The sequence below is a fragment of the Cyprinus carpio genome, chromosome B1, assembly GCF_018340385.1.
Source record: "Cyprinus carpio isolate SPL01 chromosome B1, ASM1834038v1, whole genome shotgun sequence".
In the NCBI taxonomy this organism is placed as follows: domain Eukaryota; kingdom Metazoa; phylum Chordata; class Actinopteri; order Cypriniformes; family Cyprinidae; genus Cyprinus; species Cyprinus carpio.
The window spans coordinates 22,746,286-22,766,439 of NC_056597.1; the positions used below are offsets into that span (position 1 = coordinate 22,746,286).

Here is a 20,154-nt window from a genome sequence, read left to right on the forward strand (position 1 = left end):
ATATATATATATATATATATATATATATTATATATATATATAAACGCTATTTATGAAAACTATTCCAGTGTTTGAAAATACCATGTGCCAGATATTACAATTTTATATAAACAAAATGAAACCCATTTTTGGGAATTATGATGTTTTTCTTCATTATGCAAATGTTAGAGAAAGTGGTATGGTTCTCTGTATGAACATTTTGAGAACTTTTTTAAAGACAAATGAACAAAAACATTCGTTTAGCAAATCATGAAGGGTCCTGAGGGGTGTTTTTTGGATATGTACCAGAGTAAAATCATGGTGCTCTTTGAAATATCTTGATGTACATGTCAGGCACCGATGGTCAGAAATTCACACTCAATAAATGTCAAATTCTATCTATATAAGCAAAAGCAGAGTACATTTTTATCACTTATCATGCTCTTATCACAATATCATCACACTACTAGTCAAAATATGAAGCAGTACAATTGTTTTTCTAACTTTGATAATAATAAATGTTTCTTGAGCAGCAAATTAGCATATTAGAATGATTTCTGAAGGATCATGTGACACTGATGATGCTGAAAAATCAGCTTTGATCACAGGAATAAATCACATTTTAACATATATTCACTTAGAAAACAGATATTTTAAATTGTAATAATATTTCACGTTATTGCTGTTTTACTGTATTTTTGATCAAATAAATGCAGCCTTGGTGAGTATGCTGAGTCTTCTTTCAAAAACATAAAGTCTTACCAACCCCAAACTTTTGGATGGTCATATATATAACCATATAACTGAATTTCTTTCTTGACAGTAGTCGCAGATACACCATTTGGGTCACTAGATTGACAGATGTGATAATGAGTTTTTACAGTGTCGTCCTGCTCTCAGGAAAAGAGACCCTGTTTTTAGATTGTCCACCTTTATTAAAGCGGGTTAATTCAGTCCAGTGGTCCGTATGAAGAACTGCTTCTCCGGCTGATCTAGATCTCTCTCTCTCTCTCTCTCTCTCTCTCTCTCTCTCTCTCTCTGTGTGTGTGTGGTTGTGTTTGATTTGGAGCAGCTCAAACGCTGTCACGCAAGGCCAAATGAAGCCACAGGTGATCCGAGCTGCGATCGATCCGCACACGGATGTGAAAACCAGATTAGCTGATGCTCTGACTGAGGTGCAGCTGTGTTGATGAAAGAATGAGAGGACCGGGAAAGCACTTGTCATGCTTTTTCTACCTGAGGTGGAGGAAAAGATTGTTTGTTGTGTTTTGGACAGGTCCTTTCGAGCGCCAGTGCTGAACCACAGTTTTTGTGTGTTTAGAGTCAAGATGGAAATTTCTGGCATTTAGCAATTCCTTTTGTATTTTTAAGCAACCACTAACTAACTACATTTATTATTATTTTTTTTTTCATAAAAGTCATAGTTCTTGGTTCCTTTCGATTCAGATATAACAAAATATAAATCCTGTGGTTCAGTGAGTGATTCAGACCATTTTGAGTGATTCAGTGAGTCATTTCAGGCTTTGTGAGTCATTTTGATCGATTGATTTAAAGAATTGGATTATATGACTCATTCATTCATGGATATTACTACACTGGTTGAGTTTGCATGTTGAGTACAACCAATAGAAAGGTGTGTTGTCTGTTTATTGTCTTTCATATTTGATCCAACCAAAAAAAAAAAAAAAAAAAAATGCAATGTTGGTTTTGGTGTGGAGCTGTAGATTCAGTGGTAAAGGACACTGATGGAGGTCCAGTGTTGTTCTGGAGAATGGTTTAAGGATCAATAATGGATTGCCATCATTCATTACAGTATTTTTTTATACAACAAGCAGCAGTTTTTGATTCTTGATTGCTGTGAGATTGTGTGGGATTTAGTTTGTTTCTGTATCCACTCTACGCTAGTGTCTCCTTAGACTCAAGTAATAGAAAGTCTGCTCTCAATATATGACCGAGGACCTTGTGACCCGTCGACTCTGACCTACAACTGTGGGTTCATTTCACTCAGCACTGCATCATCAGACCGAACACCGCGGATCACACCCACATTCTCAGAGATAAAATGAACAGTGATGGTGGACTGTTCCACTGCCCTTCCTCCAAAATAAAGAAACATGACACTGTTTTTGAGGAGGAAATATGGAGACCTAACATTATCAGCTGCTCATCTACACCCAAAACCACAGCAGAATGACCACAATGACGTTTTATATATATTAGTATTACATTGCTTTTCTCTGAAATAGTAAAATACAACCCTGTAGTCAAGAGGAATGTTGTAACCTTCAGAAGACATTTTGGACATATATATATATGCTAACAGTAACTGTCAGTATGCAAAAACCCTCTCCCAAAACTCTAAATGCATCTGCTTTAAAGCACTTAAATTATGTTATCACTAGGCCTCATATTAAGGTAATTTTTTTTGTAAAATTAATTTGTTCAAATGATTGTAAATGAATCACTTCTTATGATTGTATACAGGATGTTAATACAGTAAAGTCTTAAGACTTCCTTCAGTAGAAAAGAGAAGAAGATTTTAGCTGATACCTTGGTGATTCATGTAATGCAAGTCAGTGGCTGTTTTGAGAGTAAAAAAAAAAAAAAAGCATATCAAAGAACACAAAATGAATACCTGTGGCTTCTGACGATATATTGAGGTCTTATGAAGGGAAACAATCAGTCTGTGCAAGCAACCGAATATTATTTACAACATTATTACCTGCAATCCAGAGCCTTAGGCAAACGGTCTTGAGTGATGTCCTGGTCGTGAATGAATCATTTGTTTGAACTGGCTCTTTAGTTGAATCGGTTCACCTAGTCGGACTGAACCATCTGAAACTGAAGTTTGTGGCTCATGCAGCACAGATCTATAAGATACGGAATCAAATCTGACTTTCAGATGCCTGACAGTCACTCCGACTGAAAATGAGCCAAAATAGCGGCGTGTTTCTGATGGACTCCAGTTGAAGCGCTGCCCGTTAATTTAACTCTGATTCAAGAAATGTACACACTTTTGGATGGATTTTATCTGATCTGTGTGGGAGTAGCATCAAAAGCGCAGCTTAGTGTCATCTGTCTCGAGACCTCGCAGCCATTACATCACATTGAATAACACTGCAGTGTCATTTTTCATCGAGCCAATTGTGTGATTATGCATTCAACCCCGGGCTTCAACAGTCTGAGGGCATTGAAGATGAATAACCTCTTAGTAATTAACTGCAGCATCCGTAAGACCATGTGTTACATCACACAACACATGAAATCATCAAAAATATAATTAAAAGCTCAGGCGTAAATCAAGCGTTAAACATAGTGCTGTCACCTTTAAACTCGCAGCATCCGCCAAGACCACAGCTCCTTTTGAGGCCTGCTTGTTTGGACTTATTATTTAAACAAAATGCATTGAATAAATTCATAAAAGCGCTAGTTTGGAGCGTCTGCCCTTGGCTATCATAATGTACACATCATTGCTCTGACGGCAATGTGTTTTTCCTGTGCAACCTTCATTAACTGCAGAATGAGACTAAAATGTGTCCTTCAGTTATTAGAGTATCGCCCCGAGTTATAGTTTCAGTGAACAGTAAACAATGAAAACTCATATTTAGACATCTGCACTCAGCATTTCGTAACTTTGAATGTGCTCGTATTGCAGTAAGAGAGGTTAAATGAATACCCCGTGAAAAATACAAGCTGACATGCTGTTAATTATCAGTGAAAAATGATCGTCCGTAAGTTTGTAAAAAGCACAGTAATGCACTTACAGTCAGCGGCCATTGCAGCAGAGGAAATGGTAAACAAAATACAAACTTTTGAAATTATCAGTTTTATTTTAGAATTTTTATACTCTAATAATTTTTTATAAATATTTTGTTAATATTAATGTTAAATTCCTTAAACGTTAACTTTCAGTATGTAAAACAGGCTTCAGGCTAACCTTTATTTTCATGAATTTTCTTACGTTTTTTCATGAATATTAAATATACTTTATTTCATTAGCTACAAAATAAGAATAGCAAAAAGTACTTTATTCACTTTTGAAAGTATCAGTGATATTTTATTATAGTTTTTATATACTGCATATTTTGAATGAGCATTTTATGTTTTCAGTTTTCATTTTATTTTAGTATATTTTTTTTAAATATATATGTGCTATAGTATTTTTATTTATTTAAATATTTAGGTTTAATTATTTTTATTCAATTTAAGTTTTCTTGTTATTTCCTAATTTTGGTTATTATTATTTTATTTTATTTTTTAAGAATTTAAATGTGAACATTTAGGAGTCTTTTTAATAATATAAAATATTCTTTACTTCTTAAATTAGAAAATAAGAAGAAAATAGTGTGTGTGCGCATTAGATTTATATATATATATATATATATATAATATATATATATATATATATATATATATTATTTAGGTTTATTTATTTTTATTTTAGTTTTATACTTGTTTCAGTTAGTTGGTAAGGCAACATGTCTAATTTTTATTTAATTATATTGTCATATATATAATTCATCTTTTGATTAACAAAACTCTTAATAGTTTTAGTTAGCAGTAATAGCCCTTGTAAGTGTAGATATATATATATTTTTTTTTAGAAAAGTATATATATTTCAGATAGTTTGTTGCAACCCATCACAAATACCTTAGCCACCATTTAAATGACTAAATGGTTGCTAAGTTGTTTATGATGTGTTGATGGGTGTTGCTAGGTGGTAGCAGGATGTTTTGAATGGTTCTTAACATCACAAACTTACAGTAATTAGCAGTGTGTCACAGATGCTGTTGACCGATTTTGTTTTGAATCCAGAACATTCCTTTAAATCATGCATTTTTATTTACTTGTTGTGCATTTGATTGTTTAAAGTATGACAGTTTTCACAATTTAATAATGACTCATTATCTTTGCTTGCCAGTGACAAGCGTTCTCCAGTGTATCTCAGACACAAACCAGCGATGTCCTACATAGTCAAGAACAGCTTGTTTCCTCGTATTTGTCAAGCTTGTATCTAAAAGGAAATGATTAAATGTGCATGAAGAGTTTGTGTGCGTCTGTATGCACGTTAGTCTTGCTGTTCGTCACTTTCAGAGAAGTTGTGTGTGGTCTTGAAGACAGCAGGCTTATTTAATAAGTTGGGCGAAAGAGAGAGAACGTTTCACCTTTTCGTCCGTTGCCCTTTACCTGACAGCCAAGATAAACGAGCCGGTGTGCAGAGAGGTACGAGAGCACAAACACGTGTTTCTGTTTGCCAAGCCATGCAGACTGACGGCCACAATCCTTATTTATTGGCCAGCATAATACAGCCTTTCTAAAGCAGAGCCTTGACACATTACAGGGGAAAATAAGTAATAGAAACTGAGATAAAAATGCACATGGATTGAATCTACTGGTGGGCTGAAGATTGTGAAAGTTTTATGGTTTTTATGAGTGTTTAAAAGAGTGGAGAATAAAATAAAAGTTTGTTAAACCTTGAAGTCTGAGGGATATTTAGACCTGTAGTTTGAATACTTGAGCATGTGTGGTTGAAAAGCAGTTTTAGGTGTTGCTAAGCTGTTTTAAAACAGTGGCAAACTTTTGCATGTGTTTTGACTCGTTGCTAGGGTGTTGTTAAGGTGTTAAATAGCTGCTGGGTAGATCAGTTGTTGCTGAGTGGTTGATAATGTCTTCTGAATGGTTGTTAGGGTGTTCCTAGATAATTGCTGACATGTTTTGTGTGGCTCCTAGGTAGTTGCTAAGGTGTCTAAGTGGTTTCTGATGTGTAAAATTGTTTTTAGGCAGTTGCTGGGTGGATGCTAAAAGTTTTGGATTGTTAAGTTGTTGATACGTGGGTGGTTGATAATGTCTTCGTTGCTAGGGCATTTCTAGGTAGTTGATAGGATGTCCTGAGTGGTTGCTAAGGTGTTCTGAGAATTTTTTTTGGACATAGCTAAGTTATAAAATAGTTCTAAGGCAGCTGTTGGGTGGATACTAAGAGGTTTTAAGTAGTTTAGGTATTGATTGGTTGTTAATAAGGTCTTCTGAATGTTTGTTATGGTGTTTGGTTGCTAGGGTGTTGCTAAGGTGTAAATTAGTTTCTAGGTAGCTGCTAAAAGCTTTTGTAGTCTAGTTGGTGTCAGGTGGTTAAATAGGTCTTCTGAATGGTTTGCAAGGGTGTTGCTAGGCAGCTGTTAGGAAGTTCTGGATGGTTGCTAGGTTGTTGCTAGGATGCTCTGGTTGGTTGTTAGGCATTTGCTATGTGGTTTCTAAGGTGTTACTAAGGACTTCATATCTTTTCTTGTGTTAAGAAACAAAGCACATAATTCTCCATTCAAACTCTATTTACAGTAGTCTCATTGCTGTCAAGGTGAAAAAGATGTGTTATTAAAGGAATCTCATTGGTGATTGTTCTTCTCCCTGAGGTATTTTAACTACCTGCTTGTCCTCGTAGTATCTATTTTTTTTAGACAGCATTGTTATATGCTGTGCATTTGTCATGCTCTTTTCTTCTTGTTTCTAGCTCTCCAGCTTCCAGTAATCTCACCCTGATCTCAAGATAAGAGGAGAACTTCTTTTTGTGCACTTTTTCTCTGACAGCCTCTGAAGAAGGCCACACATATATATTGTCTATGTTCAGCATACAATGCTGGAATACTGCTTACATACATACTGCAGCTAAATTCAGGTTGCCAATTCACCTTTTTGTGTTTAATCCTGTTCTGTACACAGTTTGTTTATGGGAATGAAAACCGCATTCTACAACCAAACTAACTTTTGAAAAAAATGCAGGGTTGCCAGATCTTAGAAAAAAAAAAAACACCAATAAGAACAAGCCCACTAAAAGGGGTTATTTTACTGATCGAGAATATGATTATCGGCCGATACTGATCTGCGGTTGATCGGTCATAGCATCCCTACAAATGTGTTATCTTGGAAATAAGTTGTATACTAAAATAATGTGACTTTCCTATATTCCATAAACTGTATAGCTTTATAGGCTGAGCCCAAATAACAACCTCAGAGATGCTTAATAAGTGTAAATTATAATAAGTGGACATGGCAACCCTACAAGATTATGCTTTGCGAAGCACAACAGCTCTGTTGACGATGGTTTATTTAAAATTGCTGAATATAACCATTCAGAGTTTGGTCAAAAATAGCAGATTTAAAAGAAAAAAAATATATACATAGTAGAGAGATATTGATCATGTGACCTCAGGTTGCATGTGCAAAGCATGTACCAATCATCTTGGAAAATACATACAGTTTGTTTTTTGTTCGTTTTGTTTAACTTTTGGCAGATAATGATTCAAAACTGTGTATGTAATGCATAGAGACTTTAAATACAGTGCATAGTATATGTACTGCATACTCGTGAAATTCTGGAGTATGTTAGTATGCTACTATAAACCGTCGGAGTCGCCCTTGAGAAGCTCTGAGTTCGGTCAAGGCACAAACACCTCGTAGTTTGATTCATTAACTTCGGGACTTCTCTCAAACTAGCCCACTGGAAAATTACATTCAGTATCAGTGGACAAATCCAGAATGCTAATTCATTTGCTTCACCCTGTGTGAGGAAGAGTTGTACTCCATTCTGTGATATTTGATTAACCCTTGTCTTCTGCTCAATTGACCTGACTTTCCTATGTTCAGGCTCCCAGAGATCCTGATGTTGCACGTGTAAAAATATTAATAGTACTTTTGAAATGAAATTCTTTTTAATCTCTTTATTTATTGATTTATTTAGTTTTTATATGAAACCAATACACAGACGTAACTGAAATGATAAAGTCGGTTTGTAATATTGTACCAAATACGTGTTATATGTATTTGCAAACTTTATTGCAGCAATTTTTATTGCTAAAAGAACATAAAATATTTTTATTTCATTTAAAATCCTTTATTATTTAATTGGATTTTACTTACGTATAGTACAGATGTTTAAATATTAAGATTGTACTAAATATATATTTTTGCAAACAATTATTGCAGTAATTGTTTATTGTTACATAACAAGATAAAGTGTTGTTTAGTATTTTTTTATATTTATAATGCATTTGTATTTTTTATGTATTTTTAGATTTTATGTATATTAATTTTCTTTTTTTTAATTAATTTTATATTTCCGTTTGAGACATTCATTTTATTTATTTATTGCAGATAACATGAGAATAAAATTAAGTTTTAGTGTCAAATCAAATTAAATCCTCAAGCAAAGGAAATATACTCTACCACAACTACAATGCGATGAATAAATTTGCATGTACCAATTCTGCAATCTTACTCCTACAATCTGTTACACTCCAAGGGATTTCACTTTTGTTATCTTCAATATTTAATGTGCCTTTCATTGTTGAAAGAAAAAAATATGGCTCAAGAGATGTTCTCATCCATATGCATGTTGTGATAAGACGGATAGACATCACTGCCAAAATATCCCGTGTCCCTGCTGATTGTTTCACGTCAATCAGTGGCCATCGGAATAACACACAGTGAAGAAAAGCTCCTGCATCTGTTCCCTGGTGGCTTGGACCAAAGAAAGAGCATCAGATAACCTTAAATTGGGATGACGCCATACTGTTTCCCGAAACCAAGCATTTTTCTCATTCTTTCTCTCATTTTTCCTCCCTGTTTTTGTCATTCTTCTCAGAGTCTGAGGTTCTATCTGATGCCGAAGTAATTTAACTGAAGTAGATAAAGTGGAGTAGAGCAATCCACTGTGATTCTAGTTTGAGACGCTGTGCTCTCAGACCAGCTCTATAAATTGGATCGAACAGAATGCAGATGCGTAGAGACCGGCAGCTCTATGATCCAATGAGACACTAGCCAGATGTTGTCTCAATCTTTGTGTGGTACTGATGTTTGGTGTGGCATAACAAACAAATCGCATCAACCTTTGCTGATCTTTTTTGACCTCTGATCAACCCTCTTGGTTACAAAATACAGCTAAGACTAGTTTGGCCAAGCTTGAAATTGGTTATTAAAACTGATCTTACCAATAAGATGATTTTAATTAATCATTTATTGAGACAAATTACAAAAATATAAATTTAATATTATTTATTTATTTATTTTTGAGAAATTATTATTGCAGCTATTTTTTATTATATAAAGTATTACAGTTAAAATAGCACGATAGTCAAATAATTAAAATGTTCTATATTATAGTGTTTTATAAGTATTTAGTTTAGTATTATTTATACACTATTATATTGTATTCTTTTAAATGTTTTTATGTTTATATTTTCTCTTTTTTTCCATTTGTATTAGTCTGTTTTTTATATTGTATTTAGCTTTCATGTATTTATTTATTTATTCAGTTTTAGTAATTTTACTTTAAAAATAAAATAAAATAACTTTCTTATTTTATTTCAGTTGGTTGCCAAGTTATATATTTTTTAAAAATATTTTATAAATATCTTATAAATATTATATATTTATATATACATTTTAATAAATATTTTAAATATTTTTTTAATTTTACATTTTTATATATAATGTTTTATAATAATAATTTTGCAATTAAACACAATAATAACAACACTATATCCATCAAAAACTGGTTACGTTGCCCATGCAAAACTCATAGTTGCTACAGTGTTGTGGGTGGTTACTAGGGTGTTTTATGGTTGCTAGGGTGTTCTGTGTTGTTGCTACGTGGTCAAATATGAAGCGGCAGGAACACTTTTTGTAAGCGAAGAAAACAAAAATAATGACTTTATTCAACAATTCCTTTGTCAACAGTCTCCGGTGATACGGTATATCGTTATTTTTTTTTCCTTCGCTTACAAAAAGTGTTCCCGTCGCTTCATATAACACAGATTGCACGTCTGATGGCAGATGGAGTATTCTGACGATGACTTTCATACCTTTTTATGGGCCTTGACACTGTTATTTACTTGGCAGTCTATGGGACAGTCACAGGCCTCCCGGTTTTCATCCAAAATATTCATTTTGGGGTGGAGTATCCCTTTAAATTAATATTTTTTAGCTTGTTTTATTGCCTGCTGGCCCAAAATTGTAAGTCTGATTGCTTAGAAAAGTAATAAAGTAATAACAAATATAATTTTCCACCTTATTTTCTGTTTCGCACCGTCTCACAATGGAAGCTGCAGTCCTCAGAGGAAACTTGCAGATGGTAGTTGGACTAGGAACTGTCTGGGTTTACTGGGGATTTCCAGTTTCATTGACAGTCTGGCGCTGCTGCAGGTCTGAGAGCCTGAAGGGGTCAGAGACTGAGTGTCCTCTTCCAGAGAGACGGGCCACTGCTGAGGGACCCTCAGATGATATTGAAGCATCTTAAATGAAGACAAGACAGCCCTTGAATCATACCAGAGATTGAACACGAGCGCCCAAGGCCATCTGCGGCTGCATGAGTGAATGAGACCATACAGAAGTAAACAGAAAACTATTTTAGACTGATTTTATGACATGAAACACAAGAACACAATCTGCACCAAAGCCGTCTTGGGTTACGTGAACCATACGGAAATATTTCAGATAGTTTCATGTCTTAATTGGGACTGATCATTAAGGTAATTAATGTTTAGCTCTATTGACTGCATTTTAGACAGTAATTAGACAAGAAAGTAATCCAAATACTATAAAAATACACTACTGTTCAAAGGTTCAGATTCTTTTGCAAGAAATTAATACTTATCCTCTGCAAGGATGCATTAAATTGATCAAAAGTGGCAGTGAAGATATAATGTTACAAAACATTCTGTTTTGAATAGATGCAGTTCAAAAAACAACTTTCTATTCATCAAAGAATCCTGAAAAATAAAATGTATCAAAGCAGCACAACTGTTTTTAACATCGATAAAATAAATAAATTTCTGATTTCTGAAGGATCATGTGACACTGGAGACTGGAGTAATGATGCTGAAAATTCAACTTTACATTACATGAATTAATTATATTTTACAGTATATCCAAATGGAAACCACTTATTTTAAGTTGTAATAATATTTCAAAATATTACTGTTTTTACTGCATTTTTAATCAAATAAATGCAGCCAAGGTTAGCATGAAGTCTTCTTGAAGGATCATGTGACACTGAAGACTGGAGTAATGATGCTGAAAATTCAGCTTTATAGGAATAAATTGCATTTTAAAATATATTCAAATTTTTAATTGTAATAATATGTCACAATATAGCTGTATTTCTAAGTAAATAAATGCAGCCTTGGTGAATATAAAAGAGCAATATTCAGACACAGCCAAACCAAGTTTCAAAAGCAGAATTGAAGGTGCAAAAATGTGAAAGAAAAAAGCAACATTTTTTCTTTCTTTTTCTTTTTCTTTTTTTTTATTTGATAAGAAAGAAAGAAGAAAGAAAGAAAGGATCAGGGGTGATTGTACATTTCTCTTGTGGTAATCAACATTGTAGCGCAGATGTCTTTGAAATATCGTTCGCCAGGCAAGAATCAAATACGATCCTCTGTGCCTAATGATGCCATGAAGATGTTTATCCTGGTCCGGAAATCTCCCAGCTTGCCGTTTTGAATAAACATTGTTGTGTCACAAATTCAATGCATAAGTAAGTAGTAAGTACATTCCTGCCGAGCCACTCGATGACTGGTGGCTGCTATCGGCGTCTAATGAAGAGCACTTGTGAGAGAGTGTTTCCGTGGTAACGGAAGCACTCTTCCGTGATTGTCCACGTGAAAATGACTCCGTCGAGATGCCATGTGGAAACATAAATACGGACAGCAGACAGGGCGAACCAGACAGTCGAGCCCCGAGACCACTGGACTATAAAATTGACTTGGAGTCAATACGTGGAGTGCAATTCTGGGAGCAGGGAAAGATGTGTGATCGGGGCATAAAATCAAAACGGAGAATGGCGGTGAACATAACGGCGAATCGCGAGGGGTTGAGCGATAGAGTCCGCATGCGATGTCTCTTATATCTGCTTGATAGTGTTTCACTACGCGGTAGCTTTTCAGGAGAGAGCTCATGTGGCATGACAATTTTATTTGAGCTCAATCCGTAGATAGCTTCCTTTAAAATGCAACGTCAGTCAGGATCCACTCGCCCTCGAAACCCGAAACGCTCATTACTCACGGCGTGAGTCTCACGCTCACACTCAAACAGTAGGCGTTTCTTCACCGCGGGATGGTTTTGGCACCTGGTAGACGGTCTGTCGTTCCTGTAGACAAGTATTGTGATGATTGGCACTCGTAAGTCACCTTTTACCCTTGCAAGCACCACGGAGGGTCTCGTTTGCTCGTCAGTTTGCCGCTTCTGTTGGAAAAGCTGGAGAAGAGATCAGGGAAGTTCACATCCCGCCAGGCCTAAAGCAAGCAGTCGTTTAGTGTCTGTTTAGAAAGACAGGAAACAGAACGAGGGTCAGCCAAAGCAGAATGAGAAAACAGAGGGTCAGAAAAACAACACAAATGACAAAGATAGGAAGAATCTGAGCACAGAGAAGCACAATCAGTTCTGTTTGCATTGATTTCTGTCAGATGACTGTTATTGGAGGTGTCGAGCTGTTTGTTTGATTCTCAGAACAAACTGCATGATATGTATCTGGTGTTTGGGGATTGTGTTATTAGTGTTAGTGTCTTCTAAGGAAAGTGTCACTATTACTTCTGCTCACTTTTGCAGTTTGGAAATTGAACAAAGTATGAATCAGCACATAATTCACAGGATATATAACAATATAGATTAGCAGTTTTGTTTAGGTGTATCGTTCTGAAAGAATAAAAGCTCTTTAAAAAAAATTTTTTATAGTATAACACACATTTTTTCTCTCTCTCTCAAAACACACAAAAAAACACTCCTTTTTTCTTTTTTACTGTACAAACCATCAAGGTTGTACGATTACAAACAGAATCATAACAAAAGAATTAAAAAAATACAAGAATATGCACACATACAGATACGCTTTATGCTTGTTTTGTTCTTGAATGAATCACTAATTTGAACAAATCATTTGAGTGAGTGATTCATTCATTGATTTTCGCACATACAGTAGATCTGTTCCTGAATGAATGAATTAGTGTTTTTTGAGAAATCTTTTGAGATAAAATAATTTATTGATTTTTGTTTAATTTTATTTTTCATATATGCTTGTTTTTGACTTGGATGAACCACTTTTTTGAACAAATTGTTTGAGTGAGCGATTCATTGATTTGTCTTATGGATGAACTCGTGAACGAATCAGTGCTTTTGAAGAGATCTTTAAGTGAATGAATTGATTTTCTCATAAAGATTTGTTACTGAATCAATCAGTATTTTTGAAGTAATCGTTTGAGCGAATTACTTTTTTGATTTTCTCATATATACGCTTGCTTTGTTCCTGATCATATTACTGTTTAAGTCTTTTAAGTGAGTGATTAATTGATTTTCTCATATAGATTTACTCCTGAATGAGTTCATCAGTGTTTTATGCACTTGTGTTGTTCCTGAATGAATGAGTGTTTTGAACAAATCATGCGAATGTGTGACTCATTAATTTTCTCATGCAGACTATCACTTGATTCTTTCCAGAATGAATCAGTCATTGTTTTTGAATAAATCGTTTGAGTGAATGGCTCAATGATTCACTCAGAAAGATGGTCACTTGTCGCCACCTATTGGCATAACAATGAAACGTGCAGAAAGAATGACTGAAAAATCCACCATCACAAAGCAATTTGATTTTAACCCATTCTATGATGGCATAGCCATGGTTTATTTGCTCACCAAATCCATTTTTTTATTCATATTTATCTCTTGTTGACTTAATTTTGAACCCTGCATATTGCTATTTTAATAAAGCATGATGTACTGTAGCTCTGTTCTAGATAATAGGAACTTATTTATGAGGATGCATGTGGTTAAAGTAGTGTAGACTCAATTTCAGGCCTCTGGATTCTGACTTTGCCTTTTCGAAAGAGAATTAATCAAGTCACAGATTCATTCTTCTTTTGTGCAGAGTCGCCAATACAAATTATGAAGGCTAGAACTTGGAGCCTAAATATTCTGGGCTTAGTAATGAAAAAGCAGCTTTCATATTATGATGGAGATGTTTTTAAATTTCACCCAGTCAAAGCTCTTAAGAGGGTTATTAATCTACACGCTTTTTCACCACAGCTTGGGGTTTTTGATGGCTGTGCTGTGCTGCTATATTTCAGCTTCATGTAATTGTACTGGGAAATGGCCAAGGAGATGGTGCTGATAGCTCAACATCAATAAAAAGAGTTTTTCCTGAGGTATACAGCCACGTAACAGCAGAGAAATCAGATAGTATCTGTGTCTTTGTATTGTAAACGCTAAGACCCAGTTATTTGTGGGGGATCAACTGCTTGTAAACTGCAATATGTTGTTACTGTAAAAATACGTACACACTTATATTGCATTACTTTTAAGCATATACAGGACTTCAGAGGATTGGTTTTCTGTTGAGTTTCTGTTATAAAACAAAATTTAGAGGTGGAAGTTATTACCAAAATAGTGGAATTAATTTTATATCACATTTACTATGTATTGTGTAAGGTTTTTAACTATTAGGAATATTAATAACTTTTAATTAAGTATACTGTTTAAATTTGGCTGTAAATTTAACAAAAAGTAGTTTATACTGTTTATGTTCTCTTATTCAACCCTATGGAAGCAAACAAACAAAAAAATATTTAATAAATGATATGTCTCATGGTGCAATTAATTTTATATCACAGTTACAATATATTGCACGATAAAGAACTATTTAATTATATATTTGTAATTATTTTTAAGTATTTTATATTTTGCTAAAAATTCAACAGTTTTTTTATGCTTTTCATTTTAATTTATTTTAAATAAAACTTTAGTAAATTAAACAAAAAAAGATTTTTAATTAATGAAGGGTAAATCTCACATATGTGGTGGAATTAAATTTATATCACAGTTACATTATATTGCATGCTAAAGGACTATTTAATTATATATTTGTAATTATTTATTTGAGTATTTTGTATTCATATTTTGCTAAAAATTCAACAAATTGTTTATGCTTTTCATTTTTATTTATTTTAAATAAAACTTTAGTTCATAAAAAGGTTTTTAATTAATGAATGATAAGTCTCACATACACAGTTACATTATATTGCATGCTACAGAAGTATTTTAATAATTTATTTGAAAATGTTTTTTATTAAGTATTTTTTTTATATTTTTCATCAAAATGACAAAAATACTGTTTATATTATTATTATTATTTTTTAAATTAAGAATACATTATATAATAAATATATGAAAATTTAATTTATAAAGAAAAGTGAAAAAATAAATTGAGTATTCATCCAATAATATTGGATGAGATACATTTAAAGTTGTAGTAAAATGGCTGTAAACTGAAATTTATTAGGATAATTTTTGTCTTTAACATGCTAACAAATTAGTCATTAATTTTAGCATTACACTGCATTTGTTCCACTGTTCTCACTTGTAAACAGTGAAAAGCAGTCATAATAGATATGATATATTGTTAGGAAAGATGTTGACCTCAATACAAAATCCCCCCTTCAGCTCTGTCTGTGCTTGTGTTGTGCTTCTCGCAGCAGGTAACGATGTTGAAGCAGCAGCTGAGGAGTAAGGATTAGACACAATAGATATTGACCTTTTCAAAAACACAGAGTGCCCAGAAAGCCTTGCTTGCCTGGATGCCCGCGCCTGTTGGCTAATGCCACACTTTGCCCCTGGCACAGATCGATGGGCGTTTAGGGCTCGGAGGGGTTTCATTGATTGGAACACAGGCGCTGCAGTTTTAATGGACGACTGCATGGCTTTTGTTCAGGTCTTGCTCTAATTGTACTGCAAAAACATTAACTTTTTTTTTCTTTCTCTCTTTTTTTTTTTCTCAAAAGCAACCAGAAATTTTAAAGCGAGATAAAATATGAAGAAAAATTGCATGAAACTTCAGATAAATCAATCTGTTTTTGTTCTTGTTGTTTTTGCTATTTTAAGAATACATTAAAGTAAAATTAGTGAAGATTTCACACAAAAATAATTGCAATAAATAAATGCAAAGAGAAATAAACTCACTTCAAGATACTTGTGAAGAAAAATGGTTTAAGATATTAAGATTTCAAAAATCTTCAAGATAAACATACCATTTTTGCATAAGATATTAAGTGTTTTTTTTTTCTTTGTTTCTTTTTTGTTGTTTTTGCATAAATTCACGAACATTTGATATAAAATGCAAGCGTTATTTGTAATGCAAAGCGCAGTGCACCAAAGAGTCGCTGTAATTATGTATTTAATCATCATATTCATGTTTGTTTGGATGATGGCATTGAGCTCCGAGGGTGGCAGTCATGCTCCGAGACGGAGGAGACACGTTTTGCAGCATTTGTGCGCCGCATGCGACGTCTGTCTTCCAAACTCCCCGTCCCATTTCCCTTTCACAGCAATTGCATTCAATCTCAGCCATTATTTCTTTTAATTAACACCGCTGTCTCGTTGAATTTATGCCGAAGAACACGGATACATTTAGATGGTTGTATTTCCTGAGGAGACCCAGGGGGCTCTCGAAACGTTACAGACGAGGAGAGATGATGAGGAAACAGCTGCTGGTGTGATTCACTTGATTTCTCTCTCAATTCTGCAATCACACCAGAACGGGCACAAATCATTATTCCTTCATCTTCATTCTCACCAATCACAGTCCGATGTGATTCTGAGTGCTTATGAGCAGAGATTGTGGTTCACAGGTGGTTTGTTGGGCGTATTAGTTCTGTTGGCCTACGCAGTGGACAGATTTCCTTCATGTGTTGGCGTATTGCTTATTGAAACTGGAAGTTATGTAATATATTTTTGGTTTTGAAATGAGTTTGTTTTAGCTAAACCAAGATTCGAAACTTGCTTATGCTAGTCAGCGTCAGGTGTTTTGTGGAGAGAGACATTAGATGATTTCTACAAAGTTAGAAGAAAAACTGTAAATTAAAAAAAAAACACTTACATTTGTAATTACTTAAAATAATAATAATACCACCATCATCACCTTCTCTATTTATTTATTAATTTATTTTAGTTTTTCTGAGTTTAAGTTTAAGTTTAGTTTAAGACTTAGAAGAAAAAGACTCTAAATTTTGACATTTTTCAACAACTTTAATAAATTTTAATTGCTTACAGTAATAAATGTAACATTTTAATAATTATTGTTTTATTTCATTTCATTTTATCCCAGTTTTAATTTTAGAGTTGGAACTTGAAAGACTCTAAATTGTAACTTTTTACAAATTAACTTTAATACATTTTAAATATGAACACTAATACATTTAACATTAATCAATTTAGCATTCAAATAAATGAATAAATCAATACATTTATTTAATTTTATTTGAGCTTTTCAGAATTTTTGTTCTGGACTTGGAAGAAAAAAAAACAAAAATATTACATATTTCATAACCTTTTATCATATTCATATTAAATTATAAATAATAAAAATAATAAAAATAATTATTATTATTATTATTATTATATTAATAATAATAAAAAAAATAATAAATATAATTATTATTATTATTAAAAAAAAATGTTCTATTTTATTTATTTATTTATTATTTTTTTTATTTTTTTTTTATTTTGCTTTTTAGAGTGCACTATCATGACCTGAAAGCTAAAAGACTAGTATACGTAACTAACCTTTATTTTGATTGACTAACCTCTGTATGCTGGCATAGATTGGGTTATTCTTCAGGAACAATGAATTAATGGAGGAAATTTTTTTTTTTTTTTATGTCATAAATTTTTCTCATAAATGTGAACTCATATTTCGAGTTTAAGGTTCTAGAGAAAGGACCCCTGTTTTTACCCTGAACATTATGGTTTTAGAACTGATCGTCAGATATGCAATATATAGAGTAGTGATTGTACATTTATATTACATAAATTACCAATTCTATACTGAAATTTTGTTGATATAAAAAGGCGAATGGCAAATGATTTAAATCCCTGTATTGCAGAGACATTATGTTTCCACAAATGAAAAACCATTTCCCTTCATTTGGACACAATTGCCTCTCAATTCTCTTGTACCTTTGAGTCATTATGATAACTACCACATTTCAGTAAAAGAAAAAAAAAAACGGATCATTATTCAGTGCGTGAATCTGAAGGACAGCAGTGAAAATGAATTCTACAAAACATAGGAAAGTTGTTAGGGATGAAATAAAATCGATGCATCAGTTATAAAAATGTTACAAAATGATTGCATCCAATTATAGGGCAGTGAAAGCTACATCAGAGCACCTAGACCCAGTTGAGAAAAGCCTCAGCATGAATAAGGAGGAGGCGAGTCAGGGTCCAACCATCAAAATGGAGTGAAGCTTCCCTGGTTGACCTTATTTCAAGCTCCACACAACACTCTCTTGTATCGTAGGGAGGCAGTTGTATAAAATAATATTTGAAAGCACATCTGTAGTGTCCAAAATGTATAATAGTGGCACAGCTGTGAAAGGAAAAGTGGCTGCAGATGGAGCAGAGTCTCCTGCTAGAGCGGCAGCTTTCTGCGAGGCCTCCACCTCCTGAATCGCAGCGCTGATTGAACTCTTATACAATTCTGCAATTATAGAGCAATTATAGAGCTTCTGTGTGGCTCTCCCACCACTGCTGGCCTCTTGTGTAATTCACTATTCAAGCAATGAGCCATTGCAGTGATTTTAACATGTCTGAGGGATATGTCTGGCAGAACATGAAGCACGTGATTACCTTTTGATTGTGGTCAAATCAGTGTAACACACGCTTTGTCATGACAACCATCTAAAACATCTTAGCATTGTGATGATGAGTTTTTAAACAACCATATTAATAAATGTTTTGTAGACTGCTTATGTTTGCCAATAAACTCTATTATTATTATTGTTGTTGTTGTTGTTATTTACAGTATAACAATTATTAGAGCTAAATACAATTTGAAGAATCATTGTCACACTCATAATCATTTTTAACAAGTAACAAAATTTTTTTCAACAAATAATTTATATTTTTGTATGTTTTCCAATCAACTTTGCTAAATATAGATTTCACACACACACACACACACACACACACACACACACACACACACACACACACACACACACACACACACACACACACACACACACACACACACACACACACACATTTATAATTAATGTGAGCTATGAGATTTACATCTATTGGCTGTTTTAATTCATGCAGTGCTATGTTTTTATGAGTGCAGTTATTGTTTTCCAAAACTCTACAATGTCTGTCTTGGCCATACGAGCGTATAGCTTGTGTTTTATTCGAGGCAAATGAAGTGATTTTGATTGTGATATGCCTCTTATGTCAGCCACAGTTACATTTCTCATTACGCGGATCGTTTGGTGGGTGGTTTGTCGAGCAGTAAAATGCGTAATGAGCCGTTGTGCGCTGCTGCAGTGTAAATTTGTAAAGCTTTATGATTGATGTCTTTAAAAAAGACAATCCTGCTCATATGTATGCACACCCACACTCTCCCATCATTCACAGGCCGTGAATAAAAACACTTTCTTTAAATTATCAAACTCTGGCGCTCAGGATCCGCACACACCAAAAGAGCGACTGAAGAGCATTGTGATTGAGCGAGTTTGCTGGAAGATCCTCAGAATGCTGTCTGTCAGTCCTTACCAGATAAATGCTATCTCTGATCTATTTTCTCTTTTGCAAAACCGAGTGTTTTCACAGTCAGAGGATGGCATGTGCATGTATAGAGCAGCGTCGTGCATGTTAGTAGTTTTTTATCAGGCGACACCTATAAAAAAAGCAGCTCCGTATTTCACGACAGCGTGTTGCCCTGTGAGAGTCTTCCGTGAGTGTGTTATGAAATATTAGTGAAGCGTCTGCAGAGCGGCCCGTGGCACAGTGAAAGATGGCTTTTAAATGGAGTGAGTGAGTGCGGAGTGTGTTCTGTTGAGAGCACATGCAGGCATCCTGGCAGATTTTTTTTTTTAAATGTGCTTAGCAGCATGTTTGCGTGTGACCTGCGTGTTGATGATTCGGTATTAATCAAGTCCGACAGAGCCAACTGTTTAACGAGGGTCTTAAAAGCATTAGACTGCATCAAAGGGAGAAATATCATACTCGGTCTGGTTAGGAAAGTCCTTGATCTGCACAGCAAAACAGTTCGATGGCTCTTTATTGCAAACTAGCAAACATGAACCACGGTAGGGCCAAATGAAATCCATTTTATTTTCCCCAAAATCCGTCTTTTTTTTTTC

General features: G+C 34.1%; 1 pseudogene; it reads left to right on the forward strand.

The window, feature by feature from the left end:
• The window catches only part of LOC122135763, a 206,146-nt pseudogene that overhangs the window by 99,350 nt on the left and 86,642 nt on the right, over positions 1-20,154 (forward strand).